Source organism: Oryzias latipes, chromosome 18 (assembly GCF_053564925.1).
Source record: "Oryzias latipes strain Hd-rR chromosome 18, Olatipes_Hd-rR_3.1".
NCBI classification, from domain to species: domain Eukaryota; kingdom Metazoa; phylum Chordata; class Actinopteri; order Beloniformes; family Adrianichthyidae; genus Oryzias; species Oryzias latipes.
Genome location: NC_136254.1, coordinates 6,527,610 through 6,538,948, shown reverse-complemented (window position 1 = coordinate 6,538,948; position 11,339 = coordinate 6,527,610). Strand labels below are relative to the sequence as shown.

General features: G+C 41.3%; 1 long non-coding RNA gene across 1 annotated transcript; it reads left to right on the top strand.

Annotated features, from left to right (window-relative positions):
• The first annotated feature begins 681 nt into the window (after window positions 1-681).
• Window positions 682-3,018, top strand: LOC144987294 (uncharacterized). The gene is made up of 3 exons (XR_013651171.1): window positions 682-909; window positions 1,496-1,564; window positions 1,650-3,018. It is a non-coding gene; the product is annotated as an uncharacterized LOC144987294 (long non-coding RNA).
• The last annotated feature ends 8,321 nt before the right edge of the window (window positions 3,019-11,339 follow it).

Below are 11,339 nucleotides of genomic sequence, written 5' to 3'. Positions count from 1 at the left end.
ATGAGGGGCGGATGCGTTGTTACGTGTGGGAGCCTTCAGACTGCCATCGGCCCCGCAGCTCACACGACACGCAGTCTCCAGCTCACACGGAGGCTGTGAGCGTTTCAATGCAAAACTCTGCTCAGTCCTTAGAAACCGTTAACACGACCACGTCAATTTGTGTTTCCAGTCGTGTCCCGACAAAATAAAGGCTGATATTATTGCCACATATTTACGTGCAGCCAGCCGAGTCACTATGACTCAGAGGTAAATGCACTCCTGAGCATGCGCTGTTCTCTCCGTCACGCAGCTGACCGGCTTTTCCAAACCCGTTGGGGATTTTTTCACGCTGCTTTTAACGATTTAACGATTTAACTTGAAAGCTTCATCATATTGTACCGGCGATCACGTGCACGTTGGGTCTAATGGCACCAAAGGATTCTGGGATGCGGCTGGACATGCGTGTTTCGTTTTGTTGAACCATGACTGAAGTGTCTAAGACCTGAAGTCAGGTCCATGCTGTTTGGCTGCTTAAAGGTGTGTTGAAAAACAAATGACTTGTGTTTGATGTTAGAGAATTCAAACCATTCACTGTGACCAAAAATACGTAAATCCAATAATTAGCCGCGTCACTGAATAAGCCGCAGGACTGTAAGCGCAGGAAAAAAGTAGCGGCTTGTAGTCCGGAAATTACGGTATATATTATTTTAGTTTATTGTTAATACCCTTTGTGTTTTGAGCTTTACTTTAAATATTAAACATAAGACATTAATTTTGGGAAATCCTGATTTGCAGTTAACTTCACTGTGGAAAAAGCCAGACACAGACGTAGTTGTTGCAGTGCTCCCCTCGCAGATCAAGAGCCACAACATCATCATCCATCACTCTGAACTATGCTTACTTCGACCACACCAGTGGTTGACAGGAGAGGTAAGTGGATTAGTGTTCTGTTATTGTCTGAATGTTCTTGTTTGTACTGCGACATTAATCTGGACGTTTTAATTTACACATGAAAAATTTTGACTAGAACATTTGGGAATCAATGTTTTTTAAAGTGTACAATGTTCATTATCAAGCCAATCACTTTGCCCCTCAATAATCTATCAAAACAAAACAGATTCAAGTGGCTGCTCCTAAGTTACATCTGACCAGTAATGCCATCTACTTGATGAACCATTATACAGCAGGTGTCATTCTGTTTGACGATGTATCTCAGTTCTATTACCAGAGTCTACCAAACGTAATATTTAATATGTGAACATGTTGTTAGTGATGAATTTTGCTGCATTTGTGTTTTTAAAATTTTTTACATGGAAGTTCATATTCATACAACTGACACTTCAAAGTGACAATGACAGAACATGCACTTTTTTAAAATTAAAGTCAATACACTTTTTCTTAAACTCTTAAGGACTACATTTATAATACATGACAACATTGAGAATGGAAGTGAACAATGAAGATGTTGTTTGAAGACTGAACATTTAGTTTTCTCTCAACATTTGTTGTTTTTTAGGTGAACTTCAATGACTATGATGCGATCCTCTCTTTGGTGCTTGTCAACAACAATCACTGGAACCTGTTGGTTAGTAATTGTTTTATCTAATTTAAGCTTTTAACTTGCTGTTTCAGACAAAAAAAAAACTTAAATTTCATTTTCTTTCTTGTAGTTGCAAAGTATATTCATGGAGAGACCAGCACTGTGTTTCTGATGGACCCAGCACCTCAAAATTCAGAGCTTGACAACATCTTTTTCTAAAAGATGTAATAAAAGACAAGTTAGTTTTCAGTAATAACTTTCAACTAAATTATTTGCAATTTTACCTTGTTTGTTGTTTTTGCCCTCCAGTTTATTAACACGCAATTTTATGTAAACTCACACAAAAACAAAAATATTCTTTCTAAATAGTGATTTATTTTTTATTTTTAATGTTGGTGCAAAGGCAAATGTAATTTCTAAAATATTATATGATCACAATGTGTTTGCCAAAATTTATACAAACTAAAATATTTATGACTTCTGTAGTTACACAAAAATTGAACATGTAGGAGTTCTATTAGCTTTCCCTTTGTTTTAATCAAAGTTGAAGTCATTCAAAACTTTAACAAAAATGTTTTAGTTTTTTTAGATGATTAAATTGTTTCAATTTAGTTTTACTATGTATGTTGGCCATTTTACATTAATCCTGTTTCTTAAATGTTGTCATTACCTCCTAAGTTTAACATATAAAAAATCCAGACCTTATTAGAAAAGTGTTACAGTTAGAAAGATGACTTGGATCAAACTCTTGCATGTTTGGCTGTTAATAAACACAAACCTTGAAGGAGAACTAAACTGTTGACCTCTGATTTCATCCAGAAGATTTAAAAAAACTGTTTGTGTGTTTGATGTGGTTTCAAGATATTTAACAGGGAAGACTCATTGTACGCTGAGATGCTGTCACTTTAACCCATTGCATCATGGGAGATGAAGTGCACAAAATAAAGACGAGCTTCAGCTGGTATTTCTGTTGGAACTGACAGACTTTACGAGCTAAATTGTAACCAGGTAGTGAAGACCTTTAAACCTCTTCTGATTGGTTAGGCTGATGACATATGATTAGGCCTCCAAGCCACCAAGGCTGATGACATATGATTAGGCCTCCTAGCCACCAATGATTGACAGAGACAGTTAAAGGGCGGGACTTTTCAGAAAACAGAGCTGAAGCTGTGGCTAAATCATGGTACCGTCATTCTTATCAAAGGTTCTTTAACAGAATAATGTAAACACAAAGAAAAAAGTATTTTATGATCTTTCATATTCCTAACTAATCAGTGTTTTATCAGGGCCTGTTTGGATGAACAAAGAGCTGATTTCCTGGAGATGGAAAATGTTTTTAGATCAGTAAATGAGGGCAATTTCCCATGGCGCACCTGACCATCTCCCACGGCACACTGACCTACCCCCACAACAACCTTTGTGTTTATATACAAAGTCCCCTCTCACCCTCCGCGGGTGGTTTTTCCTCCAAGCTGGGGTCCTCTACCAGAGGCCTGGGAGCTTGAGGGTCCTGCAGTATCTTAGCTGTTCCTGCCCCGAGTGCTCCAATTACCACAGGCACCACTGTCACCTTCACTTTCCATGCTTTCTCCAGTTCTTCTCCAAGTCCCTGGTTTTTCTCCAGTTTCTCATGTTCCTTCTTCCTGATGTTCCCATCTCTTGGCACTGCCACATCCACCACAACGGCTTTCCTCTGTTCTTTGTCCACCACTACGCTATCCGTTTTTGTTTGCCATTACCATCCTATCAGTCTGGATCTGGAAGTCTCACGGGATTTTTCCCTGCCAGCATCTTACACCCTACAGTTATGTGCTGGATTGTTTCAGGTGCCTCTTTGCACAGCCTACACCTTGGGTCTTGTCTGGTGTGGTAGATCTACACCTTGATCTGAGCCTCTATTGCTCTGGTGCTCAGGGCTTGTTCCTAAGCTGAGTGCTTAGGCTGAGTGCTTAGGATGAGTGCTTCAATGCTGTCCTGTAGGCCAGCCCTTTCCAGCCATTGGCAGGACTTCTTGATATCAGCCACTTCAGGTATGGTCCGGTGGTACATCCCATGCAGGGGTTTGTCCTCCCATGAGGATCTGTCCTCCAGCACTGTATCCTCTGCTCTCCATTGCCTTAGACATTCACTGAGCACACTGTCAGTTGGGGCCTTCAGCTTGATGTATTCATGCATCCTGGATGTTTCATCCTGGATGGTGGCTTCTACGCTCACTAGTCCTCGGCCTCCTTCCTTGCAGCTAGCGTACAGTCTCAGGGTGCTGGATTTGGGATGGAACCCTCCATGCATGGTGAGGAGCTTTCGTGTCTTATCGCTTCCACTTTGTCTTATGTTTAATAAAAATTGTGAAAGAAGATAAAGCAGATAATGCATTTCATAGCAAATGAGTTTCTGTGGCTTCTCCAGAATAAAATTGTCAATGTCAGAAGACAGAGCTGTCTGCCTCTCTGGTCACCAACGGGAACCATCTCCAGAGTTCTAACCTCAATACATCTCCCAGCAACCCCAGCACACACTTCCTGGATGCAACACAGCTGACTCTCTGCCTTCTTTGGTATATTTAGATTTGATATTCTGCTTCCTGACCCTCTTTCTGACACTGTTTGCTTGCCCTGAATCTGGACTGGATACGGACTACTCCTGTTTCTCCTTAGAGCAGGGGTCGGGAAACTTTTTGGGCGAGAGAGCCGTGAACGCCACATTTTTAAATGTTTTAAATGTAATTTCGTGAGAGCCATACAATATATGTTTCAAACTTGAAATTACATAAAATGCACGCATTGACTTGTATTTTAACACTTTTAAAGTACGATAAGTCTGGATTATTTTATAATAACATTGCTATTGTAGCAGACAGAGTTGGGCTGGGTGGCGCCGGAGTTGAATGCTTCAGAGATGCTGATTGGCCCTCAATTCTGTCTCTCAGTCTGTCGTTGGGGAGTTTCCACCAATGGGGTTCAGCTATGGGGCGAATAAGATAGGAGCGGGGGAATATAAATTAGGGGGGAGCGCTCTTGGTTGGGAGAGATTCAGGAGCTGCTGAATTAGTTGTACGGCATTGGTTACGGCTTGCTTTAACCAGAATAAAGAACCTTAAAGAGGTTAAGTCTCCGTGCCTCAGTGTGGGAAAGGGACACTACATTATGCTGTTGCTAATAAATGATTATTTCTTAGCATTAATGTGATTCTGGTGCTGTATGGTTTGCACATGGTCTAGTCTGGTTGATACGTGGTGAGTCTAAACTTCATTCATGCATTGAGACTTCAATCCGTTAAATGTGATCTAGGTTGTTTTGAATGTTCTTTAGATGTGAGAAAGACTGCTCACATGCAGACGTGGAGCCAAACATTGTCAGTACAGCAATACTCACACGCTGCAGTATGTGGAATGTGACGTGCAGCGTGTTCTAATCAGAGCGCCGCCTCACCTTGCTGCCTGCGCCCACTACCCCTCCCCGAGACAGGGGTGCACATCTGCCGGGATGGCAATTCACAGGTTTCAGGCTGGTAAAGATTTGGGGACACCATACGTTACAAACTCCCGCTTGAGAAGGACTGGTCTAATTAAACTTTTTTTAAAATCTTTTTTGTAATAATTAAAGATCTGTTTGCGAGACAGATATGGCCATCAAAAGAGCCCGATATGGCTCGTGAGCCAAAGGTTCCCGGCACCTGCCTTAGATGATCCCATGCTCGTTATTGACCACTGCCTGCCTGACCCTCAGTTTTTTGGACTTTTAACTGAGATAATAAACCTGCTGCATTTGGACCCAGCCTTCTTCTTGTTCTTGTGAAAAAAACAGTCCCAAAATTAAAAAAAAACAAAAACAAATTAGATTAAATGTACTTAAATGTATCCATCGTATGTTTAAATGCTGGTGAGGGCCAGCCAGGATAGAGCAGGAAATGAGTAGGGCAAAAAGGCACAAACGCATTGTCATTGTTTCGTCCACCAATAAATTGGTAATGTTACTAGATCTTTACCATATCAATTATTTTTATGAGAAAACATCTTTTCCTCCCTATTATTTTTCTTTTTGTTAATAGTTCTTGTTAACATTTTTTAAATCTATGTTGTTCAGGGAATACTTTATGATGAGAAGGACACGCCATGGCAGAACTGACTGGGTGGATGTCAAGTGGAAAGGGGGTGTTATGTGCCATTCATTTCAACAGGATGGAAACAGTTGTGGGGTCATTGTTGTCAAGGTAAACAAAAGTTACAATTACATCATTCGATATAATAAATAAGCGAACGAGTTCGCCTTTCAGGCAGCCAAACTCTGCAGTCTCTTCTCTCACTCTCCCTCCCCAGGGCGGTAGTCAATTAACTCGCCTGTTCAGCGTCCTATTTAAGTCCAGGTGTGCAGACGTTCATTCTTCCTTACCGCAAGCGCTGCATTTGTCGCATGTTTTCCATGCTGTCGGTGGTTTTCCTGGCGTGTTTTTGCGTTGTGATGTCTGCCCCGCCTTTGTGTTCGGATAGTGATAATCCCCAGTATTCCAATGGGTATGTTTTTCAATCATTCCTCCGACTGCTCCTCCCGTTACCATCTCCCCCGGTGGTTCCGCCACTGCTCCACGTCCTCGGCGCCGTAGCTCCAGCATTTCGTCTAGGCACATACGGGATTGGCCCATCCACCGTCTTTTGGAGGCTCTGTATGAGCAAGGTATTCCGGTGCCCTCTGGTCTGACTCACGACGACCTGTTCCAATACTTTCTGGCTCAAGTCGATGTTCCAGGCGATCAGGATGCCGTTGTCGCTCGCTCGAAACGGAAAGGGAAGGCTCCGTCCCGCAAGCGTCCTGCCCCGGCGGCGGCTCCGGACGTCGCCGTGCTTCCCGGGTCTTCCCGTGACGCTGTCTCCACGCCCTCGGCCGAGGCTTCTATCATGTCCTCTCTTGTGGATATTTAAAAGTTTTCTGGATGCCATGAATGCTTGGATATCGTTGGAGCGTGCCGTGATGCCCTCTTCGGTTTTTACGGTGCCGGCCTCCTCGTCGCTCGTGCCTGCGGCTCTTCGTGATCATGCGCTGTTCGACCCCGCGGCTGGCGGAGCCGCGCACCTGCGAAACTTGGACACTGCCGTTCCTGCTCCCGTGCTGGGTTCCAGGTTTATCGCCCCAGCTGCGGCTATCCCCGATTCCCTCAGGGCGAACATTCTTAAAAGGTAATGACATCAACCTTCCGGTTCACACGGCAGGACGCGTGGCGTGCCTCTCTGCGAATACAACTATCTTCAAATTACTTAAAAGGTTGATTTTCAAAAAAGAGAGCTGACCATGCCCCCGAAGAAACCCCAGGAATATGATGACCTCAAGAAGACTCTTGACATTATTCAAGAAACGCTGAAAAGTTTTATGGAACAAGTGTCGGCTAAGCTAACGCCACTCTGTGTTATGATGGAAGAGTTCCGAAGATTTTCGGGCTCAAAACGAGCAGCGAGAAAACCAGGTCGAGATTCTGGAGAAAAGACTGGACGATGTAGAACAGCAAGTAAGGATGAATAATGTCATTCTCACTGGAGTACCAATCAAGCCTCGAGCTAGCACTGCTAATGCTAGCGCTAGCGTAGCTAGCAGTGCCAATACGGAGATCGGTGTGTCTTTGGAACAGCAAATACATTCATTTCTCACATCTAAAGGGATTTCCCTGGATCTCAATACCATCGAGACCTGCCACCTGCTCCCCAGGAGAAAGGAGACAGATAAACCAGCGATCCTCATCAGGTTTGTGAATCACAAACACAAGCTAGCTCTGATGACCCAAAGGAAACACCTGAAAGGTTCGGCTGCTTATCTGAACGACCATCTGACCAGAAGGAATGCTGAAATCTCAAAACATGCACGGCTTCTCAGGAAGCGTAAGCAGATTGAGAACACTTGGGTTAAAGGCTGCAGGATTTATGTCAAACCGCTCGGTCCAGAGGACCGGTCAAAGGTTCTGGTTGTGAACACCATGAAAGACTTTGAAAAGTGTTTGATCACGGTCGTCTGAAACAACATGGACTAATAAACCGAAAAGCCAAATAATTTCAAGAAATATGACACGTGGACTCATCACTTTACGTAACCTGAATAACAGCAGAGTTCTGACCTGCAGACAACTTGACCTCGACTTTCACCGTCGCTGATATCAGCTGAAGAAGGATATGGACCTTAATCTAATGTCTGCAGTCATAACATCCAAGAGAACTATAAACTCTGTTTTGAACCCAGGAGATCAGCTGTTATCAGTAAAAGAAGAAATACCAACCTTGGACAATCGACAGTTATGGACCCTTTTTATTTTTCCCCTACAGCATTACTTTATTATAAAAAAATAAAAATAAAAAAATATATATTAAAAAAAGTAAAACAAATGATTAATCACTTATTGAAAATTGTTAAATTGATTGACTTTTAATGATATTACTTCACTTTCTCCAAAACTTGATAAATTGATTCAAAAATCTTTCCTAATGTAGCATAGTTTTGCACATGTTTTTAACTTTTGATACTTGATGAAATTTTTGCTATGAAAATTCCTGAAACGGTGTTGTCTGCTTTACTGATATAGTATTATGTTTTATTCATATGAATGGCTTTTATAAGTAACATAATCTGCATATATTCCAGATGACTGATCTGCATTTGCCATGTTGATTTCTAAAATAGTTATTTTCTGACGTAATACTTAAGTAATTCATCTTTGTCATGTGCTTTATCGATATCTTATGATTTTTAATTCTGTCTGATAAAAACTGGGAACCGGATATTGATAAATCATGTAATAAAATGGTTACAGTATAATCGGGGTGGGATTATATAAGTTCGCTTCCTCCCACTCCCTTTCAAGCAATATTTATTAATATGTGTAATTATCCTAAGTTTGATTAGTTACTGTATGCATGTATAACTGATGTTTATATTGCTGTTGTGTATTATTTCTACTTAATTGCTTGAAATAAACCATTTCAAATCAAATCAAATCAAAACCTGGTTAAGATTCTTCTGTGTGGCTCCTCGTCTTCTGATCATCGTTTTGTGGATTGCGGGGATTTTTCTGTGGTCTTGAAGGACAGCGATCCCCGCTTGGACAAAAAGTCTGACTCTGGCCGAATTTGTTGTTGCTTTCAGGGTTTTCCACTATGTGATCTGCGAGGTTTATCCTCAACGACGGGAGGAGTTAGACGTGTATCTGGCAATCATTTCTTATCTGGCTCTGTCCTATGGCGGATCACTGTTTTATGAGTACCACAAATCTTTTTCGGCCAAGGCTGCCATGTACATTCAGAAGTTTAATCAACGTCTGGATTGGTCCATGGTGGATCTGACGCTCATCAGCAGACATTTTACTGGGCATCGGACTATTTCCTGCAGCGTTTGTGGCTCATTTTCACACTCCGTTTCACTCTGCCCGAAGATGGCGCTGCGTGCCCTCTCGAATCCTCCTGCTCAGCCATCTGGCTCTACCCCCCTTTTCCTCCCTCGGGGCCAGGTATTATGTTGTAACAACATAATTGACTTTATTTTCTCTTGTCGTTTTTTTGTGTGTCAGTGTTTGATGAGGAGACATTCTGCGCTATGTGTGCAGCATTAAGGCCACCAGGATCTTGACCTCCTACTACAAACTGGGTACATTCATAATTTTGGATTGTTTTGCACTTTTATTATGATGCATTTATCACCTGTGATTTTTTTCTTTAAAACATTGCGGTTGTTGTTTGAGTGATTGTTTAGCCTAGTAGAATTTCAAATATGGTTAGTTGATGGTACTTGCATTGTTCATTGCGTTTTTGTTTGTTTGGCTGAATGAGTGCTTTGCTTATTAGAAATGTAATTTTGTGTTTATCAGTTGAACAGGTCCAGTGTGATGAGTGCTTCAGGTGGTTCCATGCCCAGTGTGTTTCCATGGGAAGCAAAGCATTTGAAAAGGCAAAGAAGGAGAACTGGAAATGTCCCTTATGTGTTGTTGTACTTTGAATTACTTTTCCCTGTTTGAATTGACAAATAAGTTTAAAAAAATTTGATTATGAAAACTAAACAATGTAACTTTTTTGCAAAGATGTAAATAGTTTTTTTAATGTGCAGGTAATATTCTTTTTCAGTGTCTGACTAAAAAGGTTTGCCTAAGAATTTGTTTTTGGCTCACAATGGTAAGTAAGCCACCAATATCTGTTCTCTGTCACATTGTTTGGAAGCAATTAAAGAAAATTTGCGAAAAATTAATATAGAAACAATGATGGATCAAAATGTTTATCATCTATATTATATATCATATACACACCTCTGGAGTATTGATAAAATTCACATAAAATTGTTATGATCACTGTTTAAAAAACAAAGAGGTGTGTCTGATTTTGGGATGTCAGTACAACAATGTGGCATAGGTTTCCTATCTTTGGCTCAGGTGGTTTGGGAGCTATTGAAAAAAATGACCAACTTTCATATGCAAACCTATGGAATTTTGATTTTAAATTTCATATAAAATATTTAACATCTTTGATTACAAAACAAAAACGTGTGTCTGATGTTGGGATGTCAGTACCACAATTAGGCATAGGTTTTCCTATCTTTGGATGTACGGTTTGGAAGCTATTGAAAAAAATGACCAACTTTCATATGCAAACCTCTGGAATTTTGATTTAAAAATTCATATAAAATGTAAAACATATTTGAGTACAAAACAAAGGGGTGTCTGATGTTGGGATGTCAGTACAACAATTCGGCATAGGTTTCATATCTTTGGGAGCTATTAAAGAAACGATTAGGTTATAAAATCTAAAATATTGAGCATCTATGTTTGAAAAACTTTTCCCATTAAAACTTTGCAAAAGAAATAGATTATTTAGACATAACATGAGAAAAAAGTTTTATAGTAATTTATTTATCTTTGCAAAGCATTTAGTCTTGGGTTTGATCTCCATTTCATGCACTTGTTAATTTGTTGATAAGAGACCCCACTGGAGATCCGCGCTGAATGTCTGTCGAATATCCAACCTAAAACTAACTTCACCGCAGTGGTGTACACGGCAAAGGCTCCAAAATGGATCTTGTCCTCAGACTGTGGGACAAGATGTCAAATGTAGACATTATATTTTTGGTCTGTTGTCTTACAGGTGGGTGGGCTGTGATCACTTGTCCGTGTGGAGTTGTGTACTTTGTAAAATTTAACCTTCGAGCGGAGAGTCCACGTGAGTTTGTTGATATGCTACTGTCGTGGAAGCACTTCCCTAATGTGATAGTCTATGACTGAAGGAATTTTATATTTTTGTGGTCCTCATTTCTCCTAGGCTTTTATCTTATCTTTATTTCATTGAAGGGTTTCTTACAGGTTTACTGTGTGGGCTCCCATACTTTGAATTTCAAAGGGGCTTCCTGAACATTTCATATGTAAATAGGTTGTGATGCTGGAGTTTCGAACTCATCCTCCCTTCAGAAGAAGCAGTCTTTGATCTTCTAAAGGCCATCTGGGAGGCTTGGCTGTAGGTCTGACTTGGATCATAAATCAATCATGTCTGAGACTGATTCAATCCCTGGGAACTGCCACAGGCATCTGCTCACGTGTGGGGAACAAAGGTGTATTGTCTACTGGATGCTAGGAAGATCCGGCCACATGTGGGGGACCACCTGGGGAGCCATTTGATTGCGGGACCATGTCAGTCTGGGAGGTGACTTCCGACACGGGAAACGGATGCTGACTCCTAACATGGACTGACAGAAGTAGGCAGGCTCCCTGCCAGCCAATCCGAGCGTCCAGAGGAGTCTGGACGCCATGCTGTGTTACGAAGGAGGAGGCTGAAACCGACATGTTAAAACAGCTGGACGGAGAAGCTTCC